The sequence below is a fragment of the Melanotaenia boesemani genome, chromosome 2 (assembly GCF_017639745.1).
Source record: "Melanotaenia boesemani isolate fMelBoe1 chromosome 2, fMelBoe1.pri, whole genome shotgun sequence".
In the NCBI taxonomy this organism is placed as follows: Eukaryota; Metazoa; Chordata; class Actinopteri; order Atheriniformes; family Melanotaeniidae; genus Melanotaenia; species Melanotaenia boesemani.
In genome coordinates this window covers 26,187,814-26,207,195 of record NC_055683.1, presented here as the reverse complement: position 1 = coordinate 26,207,195, position 19,382 = coordinate 26,187,814, and positions in this window count along the sequence as shown.

The following is a 19,382-nucleotide window of genomic DNA, read 5'->3' as shown; positions in this document are numbered from 1 at the left end:
GATACAGTCGGGAGAAATACATTTCTCATGGTACAGATTCTGTCCTGGCTCATCCAGACATTGCCATGCTGGACTTCCCTTTGGGGGTTGAAGGATTAAAGTTTTTTTGTTTAATTAATTAATTTAATGTAATTCATTTCATTACCTCAATTTATTTCAACTGAGCAAACAGCTGTGTGGACAAGGAAGGAAAAAAAAAAGTGGCAGAGAGACAAATAAAAACAGACGGGCCTCCAGAGATGGTTACATGTTCTTAAAAGGGCTGCTGTAGATCAAATTAGATGGCAGAGTAATGCTGTAGAGGACTGTTTGTACTTCATGACAATGTGTACTTTACAGGCCTCTGCGGCTTAGAGTTAGTGTATAATAGCCAAGTTGCACAGTAGCTGACCACTTGGTGACAGATGCCGGCTGACAGGTGGGGCCATGACACCTTTTAAATCATTAATGGTGTGTGGTCACGGTTCCATTCCTCATGTCTTTGAAGCACAAGAGGCATCAATTCATGAATAAAAGGAAGGACATATTTCGACTCACTTTACACTATCACACTGCAAAAAAAACAAAAAAATCTCTTACAAAAGAGCAAACCAGTGTAATGTCCTGTCATGTTTGGAACACCTTGTTAAGTACTGCATAAAAAAATAGGGGGTTAGGATGATGCAACTACAACACACAGCTCCGTGACTTTTTTCTGTCAGCTGGCATTAATTTGCCCCTGAACTGCCACCGTGCCCTTTAGATGACTTATATTAGAACTTAGTGGTTAGGCTGGATTTACTCTTGTAGCTGCTGCAGCCATTTCACACTAATGCGTGTGTTAAACATGCAGCATTCTATACACACCTTAGCCAATCCCTTTAGCAAAGGAGTTAAGGTGTGACAGGATTAAATAAAACACAGTTGTCACTCAGAAGACAGCTCACATGGGCTTAGATAGACTTAATTTTTTCTCATTCCTCAGTGGGATTTGCAAAGCTACATGTGTTTTATTACCACTTCGAGGTAGATTTGATGAACAGAAAAAAGCTGATATGAAGAATTTATTTAATGACTGATAAGCAATGAGCCAGTTAGTGTTACTTATTGCACTTGTTTGAATGAGCAAATGATTATATTGTTGGCAAGGATAACAAAGTGAGACATTTAACGCACCTTTTGAACTGTGTAAATGTTATGTTAATGTTATGTTATGTTAAATGCATATGTTTTAAACATACATTTACTGATTTGTGTGTGGCCTGATTAGTTGTGGAGAACAATTACAACAAAGTAAAATTGCTTAAAAGCACCTGTGGGATGGATGTTGTATCATTTTATCTATAGATTGCATGTTTTTAAAAAAACATGAAGGACTTATGGGGGAAAATAGCCTCAAATAAACCAGAAAAGCTAAATAATTAAGCTCATTTTCTCACCCAGATGTGTCCTGTCTGATACTTTTATGTGATGTTTGACTTTCAAACATCTTTTAAGTGTCTCTCAGTGGGTGTTTCAGTGTGAAATATGATAAATAACTGTCTGTAAACATATTGTGGTTAGATAAATCTTGAAGAAGGAGCTCATCTGTCATCACCACTAAGTGCTCCGGCAGAAGAGCCTTTTACACAACATTTGGGAAGTGAAAAATGTACCAGACTAACAAAAGCATGTCAGTGATGATTTTCCATGGCTTGAGAAGGAAATCTTTTGAAATCTGTGATTCTATGACAGTTTCTAGGACTGGTTTTCAGATCAGAAGTTTCAAGACATTACAGCCTCAAGGCTTTTATCATCCCCAGCATGAGCAGTTGGGTTGGAGGGATGAGTGAGGGGGTGAGCTCCACTTTGGTGTCAGATGGGTTTCAGGTTGCTGCTCCCCAAAATGTTTTTAGTGTTAACTTTCTCCTGCTTTCTGCTCTCTTGGGCCTACTTATCATGTACAACAAGAGTGATTGATGAGCTGTATGGGGAAGATCAGCTTTGAGAGCTGATGCAACAGCCAGATCCATGCAAAGATTACAATAAACTGGAAACCAGTGCAAATATTAGAGTTTATTACTTTTACTGATCTTTTCATTGAAATACTGTAGATACAGGTGCATGATTTGTTTGTCACCCATATTTATTTATGTAAATATCTCTCATTTTATGCTGTGCACTTTTTTTCTCCTCTTTTTCTCAGTGTCATGGAAAAGGGTAAAGCCTGTTAATGTTTAAACTTCCAGGTGTAATCATTTATTCATATTTTCATGGGTCTTTGCCTTTTAACGCTGAAAATAAGTAACAGTTCTACCTTTTTGTGTCATTTACTAACAGAACGTTTATTTTACATGCAAGATTATCTAAGTCCCATTGTGTAATTTAAATGCTTTTTATATGATTGTTTTTGGTCATCTCAGGCGAACAAGGAAGCACAGTGTGTGAAAATAAATGCAAACACAGATAACATTGGTATCTAAGTTGTAGCTGAGCAAATATATTGCAGGAGTTAACTTCAGTGTGGCTTCAATATGCTGATTTAATGTTTATAGTTTAAATAATGTCCAACAGACACCAAGGACTGTCAACAGGCAGGTGTTTGCACCTGTAGTTTTATAACCCCATATCTATAAAACAGCAAAACTGGAGCTGGGGTAGGAGAGGGTGACTAGGAATTTGTGGAGAAGGGAGCCAAGGAGGAAAGTTTAAAGAGGCTTCAGACGTGTGATCTGCTTGTCAACTGAATATAAGCAAGGGAGGAGTCTGATAGATCAGCTTATGTGGATTGAGCTTGGCCTTATGGTTAACCTGAATTAAAGTTACACTAACTTAATTCAAATTTTTTAACAATCACATTTTTTGCACCCTTTTCTTTTGCATTTTCTTTCTTTTTTTTCTGTATTGTAAGCCTTATTCCTGGCCACCAGCCTTGGGTTATGTAGACTTCACAAATTGGCTGCCATACAAGCAGGTAGATGGGCTCCTTCATCAGGCAGGTGGATTGTCCCAGAGTGTGTCTGTAGACAAGTCTGGTCATCCAGGAATGTGCCTCTTTGATCCCTGGATTATGGTTTCATCTTCTGGGTTGGGCTGATCTGCTCTTCTCTCAACTAAGGGGCCTCTTAGATCTTATTGATATATAAACTAACCAGTCTGTCATGATAACCAGATCACATCGCCTGCATGGATATTTACTAAGGATTAAACAAGCCCAAATTTGTAACATTACACCAACTGTGATTAAGTAAAATTATTGATGCGGAAATTGTCTCTACAGCTCAAAAGGCTTGTATTTTCTTCCATTTCAGCTTTTCCATCATAATAGCATATGTGCTGCTGGATGGTAAATACCCCGGAGTAATCAGTAAAGAACCATATTAGCCGATGGATTTATCTGAAATGCCAATAAAAGTTTATTTAGATTTAGCTTTTGACACAAAAATATAATCAGGTGGCCTAAATATGAAGAAACACTCAGTTAAAGCCAAATTAAACGGAGACTAAGAGTAAAAATCAAGATAAACCAGGAAGTACTTTTGAACAGTAGCAAACAAGATTAACTTTAATAATTTCAGTTTTCTGCAGGGAGATAATGTTCAGCAACACTTTCTATTTCTTATAGATTTATTATAACTGTTCTCTCATGATTTATTTTATTTATTTTTTGTGTGTGTGTCTAATTTTAGTACTTCCAGATACTATTTCTGGTACTACCTCTGTCACAATTTCAAGCAGCCCAGCCTTGGCAACATTCCAGTATTTCCAGTTGTGAGAACTTTGATCGTGTGCAGAATATATTTTTTTCATCTATTATATCTTAAAAAAAAAAAAGAACAAACAAAAAAAAAAAAAGAAAAAAAAAATCCCCATGTGTGAAGTACCTGCATGTTCATTCACTCTACATGTGACAAAGACTCCAGTGTTAACACCTGACAAACTGGATTCCCTCAGACATTATTCAGACTACTTTTAGTCTCCTCTGGCACTGATAAAATGAAACTTGCATTCCTGTGATGGGAGAGTCAGATGAACAGATAGTATGGATATGTTTAGGCTTTCTGCTAATGTAGGGAAATCTTCATAGAAGAATCATCGGTCAGGAGACAAGAAACACTCACAGCTAGAAAGACTTCCGATAAGGACTCTTGCTTGTCTAACAATCAACATTTATGAAAATTTAATTTACTGTAATTGACAGTGTTTTACTTTATTGTGTTATCACTTTTTGTGTTTATAATAAATATATGTTTCATTATATATTAGGCTACATTTAATTATTCTTCTTTTAATAGACAAGGAATTTAAAAAAAAAACACAGAAGAGCAAGCAAAACATTTTCAATGCAACTTTTAAGAGTTAAAGTAACAGAGATTTAAATATAAACAGTTATTATCCAGAGAGGATGCTTCTTTTTATGTAATGATTCAAGAAACAGGAGTGAATGGAGAAAACCTCATAAACATCACAAAAATGACTTCTTCTTAGAAATGAGTCATCTGTTGTCTTGATAACTTCAGATCCCACGTAGTCAATGTTATTCATCATTAACAGCCGTCTGGTTGCAGCAGCCCTTATGCTTATTGCCCTTATGAAGCTTTTTCAGAGTTTGTGTACACTTGAGTTCACAGTAAAATCCTGCACCACCATCACAAAGTAAACTTTCCTCAGCTTCACCACAGCTCTTAGACAATAATTACAGCCTTTCTGTGTTTCATGTGTTTTACATTTCCTCTTAAGAGCGACAGTGCAGTGACGCATTCCCCACAAGTCCCACAAAATTTATACAAGTGTGGTTTGAAGGATAAACGTATTATCTGAGAGTCTGTTGATCAGACAATAGATGTGTCCATGTGTCATAAGTGACAATTGCAGACTCTGGTCTGTTAAATATTTGCCATACCAAGCTGAAAGGTCAGTAAACATAACATATTAGAAATGTTTACTGAGCTGTGCATTTGCATAATAAGAAGAATTAGTAGAATCAGCTTCAGTTACACGGTAGCTGTGCTGAAGATATATTGTGGCTGCCTTTGTGACAACAGTTTAATTTGCACCCATGTTTGAGGGAGAAATAAAATTTACTCTATACATTTATTCAGTTATTCATTCAATTTTTTACCGCTTAATCAATATCAGGGTGGCCGGAGAGCTGGAGCCTATACAGACAAGAGGCAGGGTAAACTGCCAGCAGATTCTTCCTGCAAATCCTTCCTGTCGCATGTCACCATTATGTCAAAGAAACTCTTGACAAGATGTGGCTGAATGGTGATACTATAGCATAGACACTATAATTAAACCTGTCTTATGAATATACCCACCCTTCCACATACCTCCTGTCGGGTGGGTGCAGTCACATCCCTGGCCCGCCTTTGATTGACTTTATTATGAGTTTTTTTTTTTGTTTTTTGTTTTTTTTGTAAAAAAATAAACATTCTGAACAGAATCATTATGCATATAAGATATATATATACATACATAATACGATTATACTTATTCAAGGTTTTAAAGATTAAAATCATCAGACATGTGGTCAGCAAATATTCAGACTTTTCTAATACTCATCTTCTAGACAGTCGTTCAGTGGGCAAAGAGCCAACAATCTCAGTCAGACAGCAGTCTCCTGTTTCAGCTAATACTCAGATAATACATCCTCCAGACAGCCTTGCGTGATTCATTATGAAGCGGTCTCAGCCACTCTCCAGTGCATTTCCCAGATTTATGTAGAACCAATGTTTCTCAATGATTTCAGAATTAATGATCTTTCTAGTCAAACTTAAATGTACATAGAGTTTGTCTCATCATAGTGTGTGTGTATAACCACCTAGATAAAAATGAATGATGAAACAATTTACAAGAGCATATACAAAGTAATTAGGTTTTCAAATAGAGAATGAGTAATATGGTCTATTCTGAGACACTGTAGATTATGTCTGCTGAACATGATGGTCATGAGTCTGTTGGATTCTTGAGTCACAGGCCCGTTCTTGTCTTGATGTTTCAGAGTTGGGGGTGGTCACGACCCCCATGGTTCACCTCTGCTGTGTGGTAACACTTACACACTCACACGTGCATGCACATTTTAAGTGCTCCTGTTTCCATCAGCTTTTTGCAGGTTGTTACTGCAGTTTGTGTGTCTGTATTTCTCTTTTTGCTGCAGGTAGGTTTGATGATTATCTGCTACATGCACACATGGAGATTTTTTTCTTTCTTTGTTTCACTTTGGTTCTTTCGTCTTTTCACCTGTCTCCTATCTATTTCACCTTCTTTTTCTTTTGCTCTCCCTGTCAGGTTTGGCGTTGACATGACATCATAGTTCAAAACAATTAAAAATGCAAATAAAAATTGTAATATTAAAGAGAATTTAAAGAATCAAGGGCACATATATACAGTATATACAAGTTGCCTCCTTTGGTAGAACAAATCTGTCACAATTTGGCACACAGATGTGTTCTAAATGTCATGATGCTGGACAGAACACTGTAAAAAGAAAATAATATTAATAAATAAATAAATGAATGGACAACTGTGAACTAGGTCAGGCAGACATCTCAATTTTTTTTTTGCTGCATCCTATGTGATCTACTTCAAATGTTCATGCTACATATTAAACATAGCCATCCAATCTGGGAGGTCTATTTGAGCTGCACACTTCCTCCCTTGCTGATTGCTTCATGCTTGCTGCCACTGCTGCTGCTGCTGCTGCTTCTGCTGTGATTACTGCACATTGTCTGCTTTTGTTTTGAGTCCATCCACCTTAGGCTCTGATTACCAAGAAAATATTCCTCAGCATTCACTACAACATTCAGTTGATTAAAACTCATGCATCCGCAAGGAGTGATAGATTCAGAGCCGTCAAACTACAGTGTGTGATAAAGTTCTTATTCATCATCTCGTAAGTTGTCTGAATTTCAATTTTGATCATTCGCAGGAGGGAGAAATAATAATTTCAATAATTTTCAGCATCTTATTAAACAGTACCTGAATGTTTTGAAGATGTAGTAAACTCTCTTCTGATCATGCCCTATGGACAATGTCAGATTCTACGAAAAACTGAGCATATGTCCACACTACAAAGTTAGCTATACAAAAAAAAATAAATAAATAAATACCTTTTTCAACATTCAGTTCTGTGGAAGACAGTGTGAGTTACAACTTAACTAGTAAACTTACTCATCAAACACATTTACATTTCTAACACTTTAAATTTCAAATAAGTCCTCAATTTACAAAACAATAACTCTATAGATTAGGAATGATTTTACATATTGTTGGATAGACCTTGCTGCTGCTTATTGACTATGTTGCCAAGACGGGATTTTTTAGCAGGACCCCAAATGATTGCTCTAATTGTTCAACTATTTTTCTCTCATTCTTCTTTTTATTTTTTTTAAGAGACAAAGAAAGAGAAGTCCCTCTGTCTGACCTTAAAACACATCTACTTCCCATTTCCCCCTCTTTCACCCTATGCATCCTCCTACTCATTTGACCCCTGACAGCTGGGGCCCCTGCACCAGAGCCTATTGATTCTTTGGCATTGAACTTGAATCTTGGGGCAACAATCAAAGAAGCATTGTCTCTCATTAAGACTGATTGCAGACCAAACAATACTTGTTCACTTTCCCTCATTTCTCTATTCATAGAAAGAACCACTTATCCTCAGCTGTCCAGGACTTTTTGACCATTCAGTTCATGTGGAATGCATGCATTTCCTGTGTATAGAAGATGTCGCTTTTACTCTGACGGATCACCGGATGATAACAATCTTCATACGCCCCTCTGTGTAACCTGACCAGTGTTGGTGGCAGGAAGTCTGAAAGGTCCCTCAAGCAGACTTACAAAGAATAGAACAAGTAATCATGACATCTAATGTCAAAATGATAGTGTTATAACATTACTAGATACATTTAAAATAATCCCTTATGTTTCCTATATATTCAGTTTGAAATTAATATAAATCCAGCAAGGCCTTTTTGTGCTGTACAAATCTAATTATCAGCAGCTCTGTGACTGCAGTTTTAAATGGAAGCGCAATGCTAGGTGCTTTGTAACAGACAGAATGGCATTTTGTGTATTTGAAAAGGAAATGGCATAATTGCAAAATTAAGTTTTGCCCTAATTACAGGAAAACGTCTGAATTATTCTATTAACAGCAAATAAAACACATAATTTAGTTTACACTTAGCTCTGTTGAAGCAAATTAGGTATACACTTACTGACGTCTACTGATATAAACATCACTATGAATGAATTAAATAAAAAGTAGCCTGAAGAAGAGTAGTTAATTGTTCATTAAAGAGAACTGTTGTTGTAAGTGGTTAATTAACCTGGGGCCCCCTTCTGGTTCGCCTAACTAAATATACAAATTAATGAATATACTCCTTGACTGGTGTGAGTGTAGAATTACAAGTCAATGCAATGTTTTTTAGCGGTTTTCCTAAAAATGGAGAGAAAATGGCAAATATTGTGGACTAAATCAAGTCTATCTGGGAACCTTTTAGTCCATTATGATTTGTTTTTATACCACTTCATTTTATAATAGTACAGGGGTTCCTAAATAAACATTTTGGCCATTTTGAATACTTAAATGTATTATTACTTCAAGATTTTCATAAACTCAAAAATAAGCATGTTTATCTAGGGTCCAGACTGAAGACATTTTGGTATCAACCAACAGCCAGAAGGTAGCACATCAGTAAACTGGCTTTCTAACCAGGTGCCCACTAGGACATAGAAGGATCCTAATCTTTCATTAAAAAAAGAAAAACAAAGAAAAAAAAATTAAAACTCACATTAATAGCTTTTAAAAATAAAATCAGCATTTTGTAATCTTATAATTACATTTTTTAGATAAATTGTAAAATACAAATTTTACTGTTCACTACTAAAATTACCTGTAGGTCTATGCATGAAATTGTCTGGCTGGGTAAGATGGGCATGTTTTTCATCTCTTTTAAGTCATACCTTCCTATCACACACATTTCAAGTGCTGGGAAAAGGAAAACAAGCTGTGTCTCACCCTCACCCAAGATACATTTTATTTAAAGGGACATCATGTAATATTTTCTTTTGTTTACTGGCCAAAATCGATGTCTATTGTTCATACATATGACGGGTAAGCCGGTAGGGCAGAGCAATGACAGTCTGCCATCTTAAAACTACAGCTGCCGGCAAGGGGCAAATAGCACCAATTACATGTTTTCTCTGCTAGCCAGCGCACAATGATTAAGATGTGGGAGGAGGAGATAAACAAGAGTGGCTAACTACCTCAAAATTTGGAAAATCTGTTAAATTGTTCTTCACAAAAATGCAGCACCAAGCATATGCAGCAGCTGCACGGGAGCTGTTTTCACCACTGCCAAAAAAGCGAAAAAGGGGACAAATACAAAAGGGAAAAACATCGGGCTAGTCTTCCCTAAGTATAAGGAGCTCTAGAAGGAGAAAGATTTTAAGCGGTACTGCCTAAATGAGCCTAAAGCTAACTTTTTTTCATGTGGTTTTGTTAGACAGTCTTGCTCATTACCATGGCAGCATAACAGTAGTTTCTGCTAAAATACACCAGCCTCGCTGGTACAGAAGTGAATGTTTGCTTCGCTTTCATAGTCATGGTAAACGCTAGCTTTCATTCGAGGTAAAGCTGGACTAAAAGCCGGTGGGAAGGCTTTATAGGCTGGTTTTTACTGTGACAAAAAGCTGGTGCTGTGTCCAGGCCAGTTTCCCCATCAAGATCTGTTCCCCCTGTGAGAATCACTCTTCCCTCTAAACACAGAGGAACGATATCTGAAAGTGAATTTCCACCCACTAAACGTTTCCCCCCCTCACCAGATCCAATGGGAACTTCTTCACCTGAGTGTGTTAAGTTTGAAATACAGTAACTGTGTTACTGGTAATACATGCTTTTCTATTTGTTTCATGGTGGTCAGATATGTATACTTTTATTGTGATTGGGGTGAAAGTCTGGTTGCTGGTGAAGCTCACGGAAGTAAGCGAACTGTGTTATCATGAATATGGCAGCAGTGCATAAAGTTAACATTCAACTTCAGAAGTGAGTTCTTTGTGTGGAACAGAGGGAACACTCTATTAACTATTGGATGACATGCTTTGATTGGTGTTGTCGAGGCTTTTTGAAATATGACGGCTACTGTTGTTGCAATATATGTTTGAGAAAGTGAGAGGCTAGAATGCACCATATGTGATGCACAATTGCAACCTTAGATGGTAGTAATTCTTACACAATGTCCCTTAAGTTTTACTCAACTAATTTTAATTTTTGTGATTTTGTCCTTTTTTTCTCTGGAAACATTAAATTGTGGAAACTTTACATTGAATAGTTGTCAACTGTCTCCACTCTGGTCTACAGTAGGCTGCAGATGTGCCAACTTCATCAACACAACAAGGGCCCATTTATACTCACACAGACAACTCTGTATAAGCTCATAGTTTATACTGTGTGCAAGGAGGACCACGTGTCTGCTGCATACTCATAGTATGCACACATGGAGTACATGCATCACAGCATGGCCATTCATGGAGAGAATTATGCAGAACTATTATATTATTAATAATGGAGAAAATAAAAATCCAAACCTACATGGCCCCATGTGAAAAAGTGATTGCCCTCTAAACCTAATAACTGGTTAGGCCACCCTTAGCAGCATCCTTGTCGTAATTCAGCACATTGGAGGGTTTTCGAGCATGAACAGCCTTTTCAAGTAATGCCACAGCATCTCAACAGGATTCAGGTCAAGACTTTGACTTTGCCACCCCAAAGACTTCAGGATTGTTTGGTAGACAGCAGAATTAATGTTTCCATTTATCACAGCAAGTCTTTCAGGTCCCGAAGCATCAAAACGGCCCCAGATCACCACACTACCACCACCATATTTTACTGTTGGTATGATGTTCTGTGTCTGAAATGTGGTGTTACTTTTACACCGGACACACCTTCCAAAAAGTTCTACTTTTGTTCATCTTGTCCCACAGAATATTTTCCTTTGGGGATCATCAAGATGTTTTCTGGCAAAACTGAGATGACCTTTGGAAATGGCTTTATCACCTTTTCCAGACTGATTGATCTCATTTACTTTTTTCTTATTTGTCCTGAATATAACCACATAAAACCACCAGATCTGATGAGTGAAGTTAAACAGCCAACACTGATAAAAAAAATGATAAAATTGATGATCTGGCTAAAAACATATTTTTCCTTTTAGCCACTGGAGTACCGTGAAGGACCAGAAGATTCAGCTGGAACAGCAGAGAGTACAGAGTCAAAATGGGATGCAATCAGCCGGCCAGAGGGGGCGTCGGTCTGGAATGGCACAGAGGCTTACATACTTAGTGAAAAAATCTTGCTGAATTTGTGTGGTAACCACCGTTTTTAAAAACAATAACCAGTGAATCAAGTTGATGAGAGGCTGATCGAATTATTTCTTTGTTTTCTTCCTCAAGCTAATAAAAAAAACGTAATCATACTGGACGGCATTGTTGTTTCAAAATAGAAAATACCTACCGAGCTGAAGCGAACCATCAAAAGAACTCCAATCTGGTGAGTTTACGGGCTGATACCACCCCAACTTCAGATTAGGAGGAGAAAGTGCAACACGACACCCAACCTAAATATCCCAACATAATATGACTGGCTGGTAAGCACCTCTGAGAATTTCAAAGTCTTGTTGCCAAACCCACTGTCTGAGTCTGATTCCAATAGTTAGCTTGCCAAGGATTTCCACGCGTTGCCCATTGGCCGAATGAGCAGGCACAGAAGAGGCTGCCACAGAGCATTTGGGAATTCCTGTCAGCTGCATATCAACTATGATGCTCCCTTCAAATACAATGGACATTTAGGTCTTGCTGATTTTATTCTCTCTTTGTGTTTTTAGGTTCTTCCTCAAGACCTGATGAAAGACTTGTTGTGCTGTCACTCACAGTATGTAGTAAATAACTGACTGATTTCATAGATGGGCGACACAATTAAGACAGAGCTGGACAAGGGTGTAACTTGCTCTTGCAACCTTGCATTGTTATGTCAAAGTCACACACCTCCTGTCACTATTATTGCCATTTCAAAAGGCTTGCAGAGGAATATCTTCTAGACTAGTGTGGTCGATGACTGTTATATGTCTTTATGTAAAATGCCTTGTAGCCAAAACTCTGAGAGGGTTGGGATGAAGTGATTATGTCAAAACTCATCCATCATGCACCCGACAAACAGTAAAAACATTCATAACAGGCTGATTTCCAGGCTTTCAGTAGCGTAGATTGTATCAAAATGTCAAAATAATTCATGCTAGAAATAAAGATTAATAGTCTCATGAGTGCTGATTTAAAATGAAGAAAAAGGTCACAACAGATATATTGGATTTCATGTAACATACATATATTTTGCTTTTTTCACCCAAATGTTTCTCTCTGCAGTGTGAAATAGGGGAGCGGCAGTGATTCAATCTCTCAAATGTCAACCTTTTGCACACTTCCCTGTCCAAATAGCCAATCAGGATCCATTTAGGCAGCAGTGGCCTGGAACTGGATCTGACAGGCCTGGCAGAGGTGTTCTGCACCACATGTGAGCCATGGAAGTCCTCAGCAGTTCAGGTCTGAAATCCATACTGTGGTTTGCACAGACATTGCTGATTACCACACTGCTGGTGCAGACGTGCAGGACAAGGCTGTCAGGTCTAATTGTCTAATGGACAGAGAGTGAAGTCACACCAGCAATAAAAAACTTTTCATTCTGTCTTTAAAATTTTTTTTTTCAGTTGGTAAGAAGACATTTTTTTTTTTTATCATTTTTTATTATTATTGTTTCTGTTTGCTTTTATTTCGATTGTGGGATGTTAAAATTATAATTGTGTTTTTCTCTTCCTTTTTCGGTCTCAGATTTCAAGCAAATAACTGTTATGTCTGTATTTAGCATTGCGATCTACACATTAGCAGCAGCAAAGATAATGCATGATAACAAAAAATCTCTTCTATCTGCAAAAGATAAATGTTTGACTCTCTGGCAAGCTTTTGCTGTTGTTGTGTTCTTCATTATTTTTTATTTATTCTATATAAACTTCAGCCTTTGGACACCCAGATCTCCTTTCAGGAGGCCTGCAATTTCAGTGTCCTGCCTCCACGCTTGGATTAACTTGGTTTAAACAAAGTGGTTCTGTGCTTTGTGAAGCCGTTCAGACCACAATCATTGTTGAGGGCCCAATCAAACACTTCTAGCTCCACAGAGTTTATCTTTCCTTTTTCTTTTTTACACTTTTGTGATTCATGAGACTATTTTCTGTATGGTATGATGCATAATGTTATATTTTCGCTATGATCAGATTTAGAAAAATTGCTGTGTTTTTACTTCAAAATCAGCCTATTACATGATATATGTTGAAGGCTTCTCTTAATATCAGTGGTAGTTAAAAATCAATAATTTAAACTATTATTGACTGCAAAGTCCTCTTATGACAGCTTACTCTGAATAACAAGTGTATGGTCCTAAAAAATAACCATCTGCAATGTATGTATGTTTGGTTTCATTGTGTGTTGACTTAGTTACTTACAAAAAATTCCTTTTTTAAAAACAGGACTCCAAACTAGCTCAACATGAGACTTTCTGTTTACAGCAGATTCGAGCAAAGTGACTGGGAAATGCAGAGATTTCTAAACAAAAACAACAAAAATGACCAGAAACTCTCTGGTGTTTACTTCTTGAACTTTGCCTAATTTGTCCTAATTGCTCCTGCAAGTCACAGAAACTGTATATGTGCTGTCAAAACCAGGCAAAATATGACAAATCACCTCAGCTTGATCCAGCTAGAACTTGGCATGTTTTGAAGTTGCATAGTTTTTTGTTGGCGCCAGGTTAACAAGCCTAACATCTTTTTAATTTCCATATATTTACACATGGTCTTTCTCTTTATCAGACAAAGTAAACCTATGCCTAAGTAAGGGATTTTAATAATAATGCATACCAGTAAAAGGATTTTTAAGAAAAAAACTTTGCTGATGTTTGGTTGGCTCAGTCTAATACAACCATAAAAACATTCTCAATTTCTATTCCATTCATTAACAAGTAATAGTTTCTAATGGTGCTTTAAATGGGTAGGTGTGTTTTTCATTTTTAGACCTTGCATAAGCTATAGCAATCTTTAATTTTATATCAGGATTTTTTAATGCATTTGAGCATCTTGAATTTCAAAAAATGTTTTTCTTTCTGGGTAACCGTGACCCAATCTCATCTACTCATGAAGAAGTTTCTGTGGAATATCCTCCAGGTCCTAAGCTGTTTAATAAAAGTGAAAACCTGGCTGTTTTTGCAAACTAAACACACACCATCCATCATCCTGTAGCATGTAGCCATATTATTCTTCTGTAGAAACTTAGAGACAAAGTGGACTGGACTTGCAGGACACTCCAAGGGAATGAAGGTGTTCGGACAGCCTTCATTTGATGTTGCACAGGCATCACATAGAAACACCATGGCCAATGCATACAGAGGTTATACCATTCATTTTTTTATTATTATTAATTTTTAACTAACATGGTGGCACTTGTGTTTCTTTGAATCCAAATGCTCCCCTTATTTGAAAACAGCCACAATCTAATGTTTTTTTATTTCTATTTAAAATAATAACAAGAAACTCTATTTCATAGAGATTCTTGTTATTCGATTAAATGAAAGTGAATAAATGAGGTGCTTAAAAGATGTTTTAACTACTGTGTTAACACTACTCACTATATCTATTGTAAAGTGTGATTAAAGCATAACACTGGACTCGATCTGAAAGTGTAGAAGGAACAGGCTAAAGAGAAGTCCTATTGAGAATCAATCACTAGAGAATCACTGATGGAGGACAAAAACAATACTTTGGTCATGATTTTTACACTGCACAGTCAGCGCTGGACTCTGTAATTTATCCCTTAGCCAAGAATCCTGCACACTTTATAAATCAAACCATCATTGTGTGAACAGGTTGATGAAGTCATTCACGGTCAATTTCCATCAGCCGGCAGGGCTTTGATTAGAGCATTAAATCTCCTCATGTTAGCCTGTCTTCCTGAATGAACAGCCAGGTTAATGGTCGGCCCTCTTTATGTCGCTGGATTTCAAATGTTTCTAAATGGGCTTTCATTTGCCAACACTGGAAATGTATTTCAAGTGTCACAAACATTAAGCACAACTAACTTTTCAAAACAGACATGGAAAGAAATATATATATATATATATATATATATATATATATATATATATATACAAGCGCTAATGGGCAAAATGCTCAAAAATAACTATGCCAGAAACTCATAGCTCACATTCTTCCCTTTCATATGATTAATCATAAAAACAGCTTATTCAGATTATAGCAAAAAAGGAGTCACAAAAAACTTATCTGACTGTTCTTAAATTTGAGGACCCTCCAAAATTAACTTAAGGACCAAGTTTCTCCTGATATATTTTAAATATGTTTCATCATTCAGCACCCATAACATATAAACATCCCATTGGCTTGGTGTAGAGGCATTTAGTGAACATTTTGCACATTTCCCCGTTTGCTTTCAAAATTTGTGGATGTAAAACAATTTACAAAGGAAAAGCTATTACAAATGTAAAAGACCTCTTTCAGGAAAGATTCCCATTTTTTTGTTAGTAAAACATTTTGCCTTTGTAGTTTGACACTCTGACATCACAGATAGGACAATTACTATGTGCTTTTGTATCAACGCGCTCTGTTAATTCAAGACATTCCCACTATGGTTTAAGAGTCTGAAAACCAGCAACACAGAGAGCTCAAAGTCCAAAGTGAGGACTACATCAACATGTACTTCAGGAAAACCACACTTTTTACACTGCCAGATATGTTGGGTTTTGCATCAGCATGATGCATATGTACATGATTGATGAGGTACCACAAGAGTTGAAATGACCCCACGTCAAAACCTGCATGGATATAATGGATGTTCAGGACTGTCTATTACCCCTATGTACACAGAGAGTAACATTGCATCTCGACATGCATTTGACTGTTGTCCAAGCTGTCATTGCTCAGTGAGCCTATGGTCTTAAGTGCTCAGCTGGTAAACAAATCAGGGCTTATTAAATACACACTTGTCACTCTCCACTAGCCAGGCATGGAAAAATTTATTTTGACAAATGTTGGCCCACAGGACTTAAATGCCTATAGCTGACGCCAACAGATAAATACCTCTGAATTAGGAAATGGATTGAATTTAGCCATGGTATGCTTTTAAAACATATATTTTGTACTATCCCTGTAGCCTATCTAAGGTCAATAAACAATCTGTGAGTGACACTTCTAATTGCTTAATCTAATTGTGTTGCCTGTGTCTGACTACTGTACATTAAGCCTGGCCAATTAAGCACACACACACACACAAAAAAAAAACACATTTACAAAAGCATGTATGGATGTTGTAGAATTGTATTTAAGAAAAATAAAAAAGGGCTCTCAGTTACCAAGGTTATATTTAAAGAAAACAAAAAAAAGAAGAATATTACAGAAAGGTACATGCACATCATGGATAGATGCATGAGTACGGTGACACATAAACTATATTGTGTCCACATAAGAAAAATGTCTGCTCAACTGTAAAAATCTATTCTAATTATCTCATTCTGGTAAAAGGTCAAGTTTAACAATTAAAAAAAAAAATTTATTAAAAAAAAAAGAAACAAAATAAACTTTGCTTGTGCCTACCCAAATGTGTGTGTTAAGTAAAACACATTCATGTGGCACTCTGAATTTACTGTAAGTGAAGTCACAATACTGGAAATAGATGTATTGATACTGTTGCATCGGGGTCCTTTCATGGAACCATCTGACTAATAATTGTCAAACAGCATGGCTGCAGAAGCATGAGTGAGTGGTCCATCCTTTCAGCCTTCCAACCAACAGTGTAAAAAAATAGATTCTTAAACTGGAACTTAGTCAGGCTGTTTGAAGTCTCCCACTAATGCAGGGATATTTGGGACTAGCATACAAAATCATTTCTTTCTGTCTTTTTAACTGTCACCCAACAATCCCTGATACAGCACTTTTGTGTTCATTTACAACAGCACAGAGTTCAATAATAGTATTTATTGACTAATGTATACATTATTGATAATCCTTGTTATCATGCTTTAATGCATTAATAAATGTATTGTTATATTTTCAAAGGAATAGTTGTTGTGTGATCATTGTGTATGTGTAATGTGATAACTGCTGGTTGTGAAGGTCAGTGTCTGGATCCACTGTCTCTGTGCATGTCATATCTGTCCAGCTTAACACACACAGACACAAACTCAAAACTGATATTAAGGTATGGCTATTAGTTCTGGAATTCTTCAGTGGTGCCCTGTAGGTAATGTTTTGATTCTTTTGTTAAATATTAAACTACTTATTGATAATGACAAACAACTAGACTTGTTCCTACCAAAACCCAACAGACAGAAGTCCACAACTACATAATGTATTCACATTCAATACCTTTTACACCTAAACAGCCCCAGACAGTTTCCAAGAAAGGTTTTGTTTGCATTTCATGTGGGGCTGTATGTGTTAATGCTAGCATGCTTTTGTTTGGTAACACAGACTTGACTTTCTGAGTGGAACTCAATAATTAATTAAGAATTCTTTTATACTTTGTCCCTTCTTTGTTTCCTATTGGTTTTCTCCTTTTCAGTTTTGCCCTGCAATCAACTTTTAACATCTCTTTTTTTCTTCTCTCTTGTGGGCCGAGTCATTAGCATAACAACAGAGTCAGGCACAAAAGTCCTGTGGGCATGTGACAGGCTTGTGGGATGGGGGCACATGGATGGGGAAATAGAGGGAAAGGGAGGGAGGGATGGAGGGAGAGAGGCTGCCCATGCTAATATCTGCAGCTGGGCCTTTGGTTTTGTTCTCTATGCAGCTGGGCTGGATGAGAGAGCCTGGATTCCAACACACCCCCATCGGCATAAATCTTGCCATGCTTGAGGCTGCACACACTGCAACAATGCCACTGGGTCAGTCTATGCCAAGTCGGCTGGCTCTGCACATACACACACATGCAAACACACATGCTTACAAATAATTTGTTGTTGTGTGGAGTTGTTTGTAGCTACCAGGCCTTTTTTTTCGTTCTGTCCTGTGGATTGCATATATTAATCATTTATCATCTACTCAGACTGAGTCTAAATGAAAACCCAGACGGTGCTAATTATTCCTTTCAGTCTCATCACCATTGTCTATAGAACAAAACCAGACAAGATTGTGTCATGTGCCGGGGTCACTTCCAAGATTAATTTTGATCATTGCTTGTCAGTATATGTCTGGAGTTATTCTGTTCTCCTGTGTCTTGACTGTTGTGTGGTTTAGTCTGATTGGGTTAGGATATTTGAAATTAACAAAAAAACAAAAAAAAAAACAAAAAAAAAAAAAAACAAAAAACAAAAATAAAAACATAAACAAAAAAACAAGAATTCTGAAGCACTGTGATTGTCAGATGTGATTTCAAACTATTGATATATTCACAACCCACAGTACAGCTCAGCCATTGCTTGCAATGCATCCTGACTATTCCAGCATGAATTAAAACAAAGCAAAACTCAGACACAGTGACAAACTTGTTCCCAAAACGTTTGTCCACAGCTTTCAGCCTATCATTAATAACCCTATAAAGAGTTCTTTATGTCCGAGTGGACAGTGTCACTTTTTGGAGTCAACTTTGACGAGATGAATGTGTGTGGAGAGCTTGAATCCTTCGCAGCTGGGTGTGAGCAGGGTGCTGGTGACAGTGGGTACCAGGGCACAAATCCCATGGCAGAAAGGGCATCTTTGTTTGGCCCAGGTGCTCTCTGGATGCACTGCCCTCACATCCTGTTCAGGCTCATTCATTATGCATGAGCCGTACATTTAAAATCATGAGCTTCCTGTCAAAAGCCAGAAAGGGCTGGCCCAGCCAAGTGTGCTCTCTGTGGCTTCAGAGAGAGAATAGAAGCGTAACATTTTCAAGGAACTGAAAAGGCTTAAAGCAAAGGCCATTGTGGCATGGGCAAGCATTATAAAACACATTATAGCTCTAACTATTTGAGATACAACAACGTCTCATAAACCAGTCAATGCTTTCAGCTCTACTGACATGGACTTTCACAGTTGCCGACCACCTCGGCAGGCTCTGTATGGACTACATTAATATTAATTAATGCATTGTCTGAGTTAAATGTGATGAGTTTTGGGAAGCTTTTGTGGAAACCTTTGGTTGTAGAAGTTTGTCATCAGTAGCTGCCATAATAAATAAACATGCAAAGTTCCCTCCTCTCATGCGCCCCAGTGCTCCCATGAGAAGATGTGGCTCTGTAATTACTGCAGGATTACGATAATCTTTGTTTGGAAGCGTAACCTCCCCCTAGTCTTTGTAGCTCAGCACGAGATGAATCCAGTACAATTAAGCCATTTTGT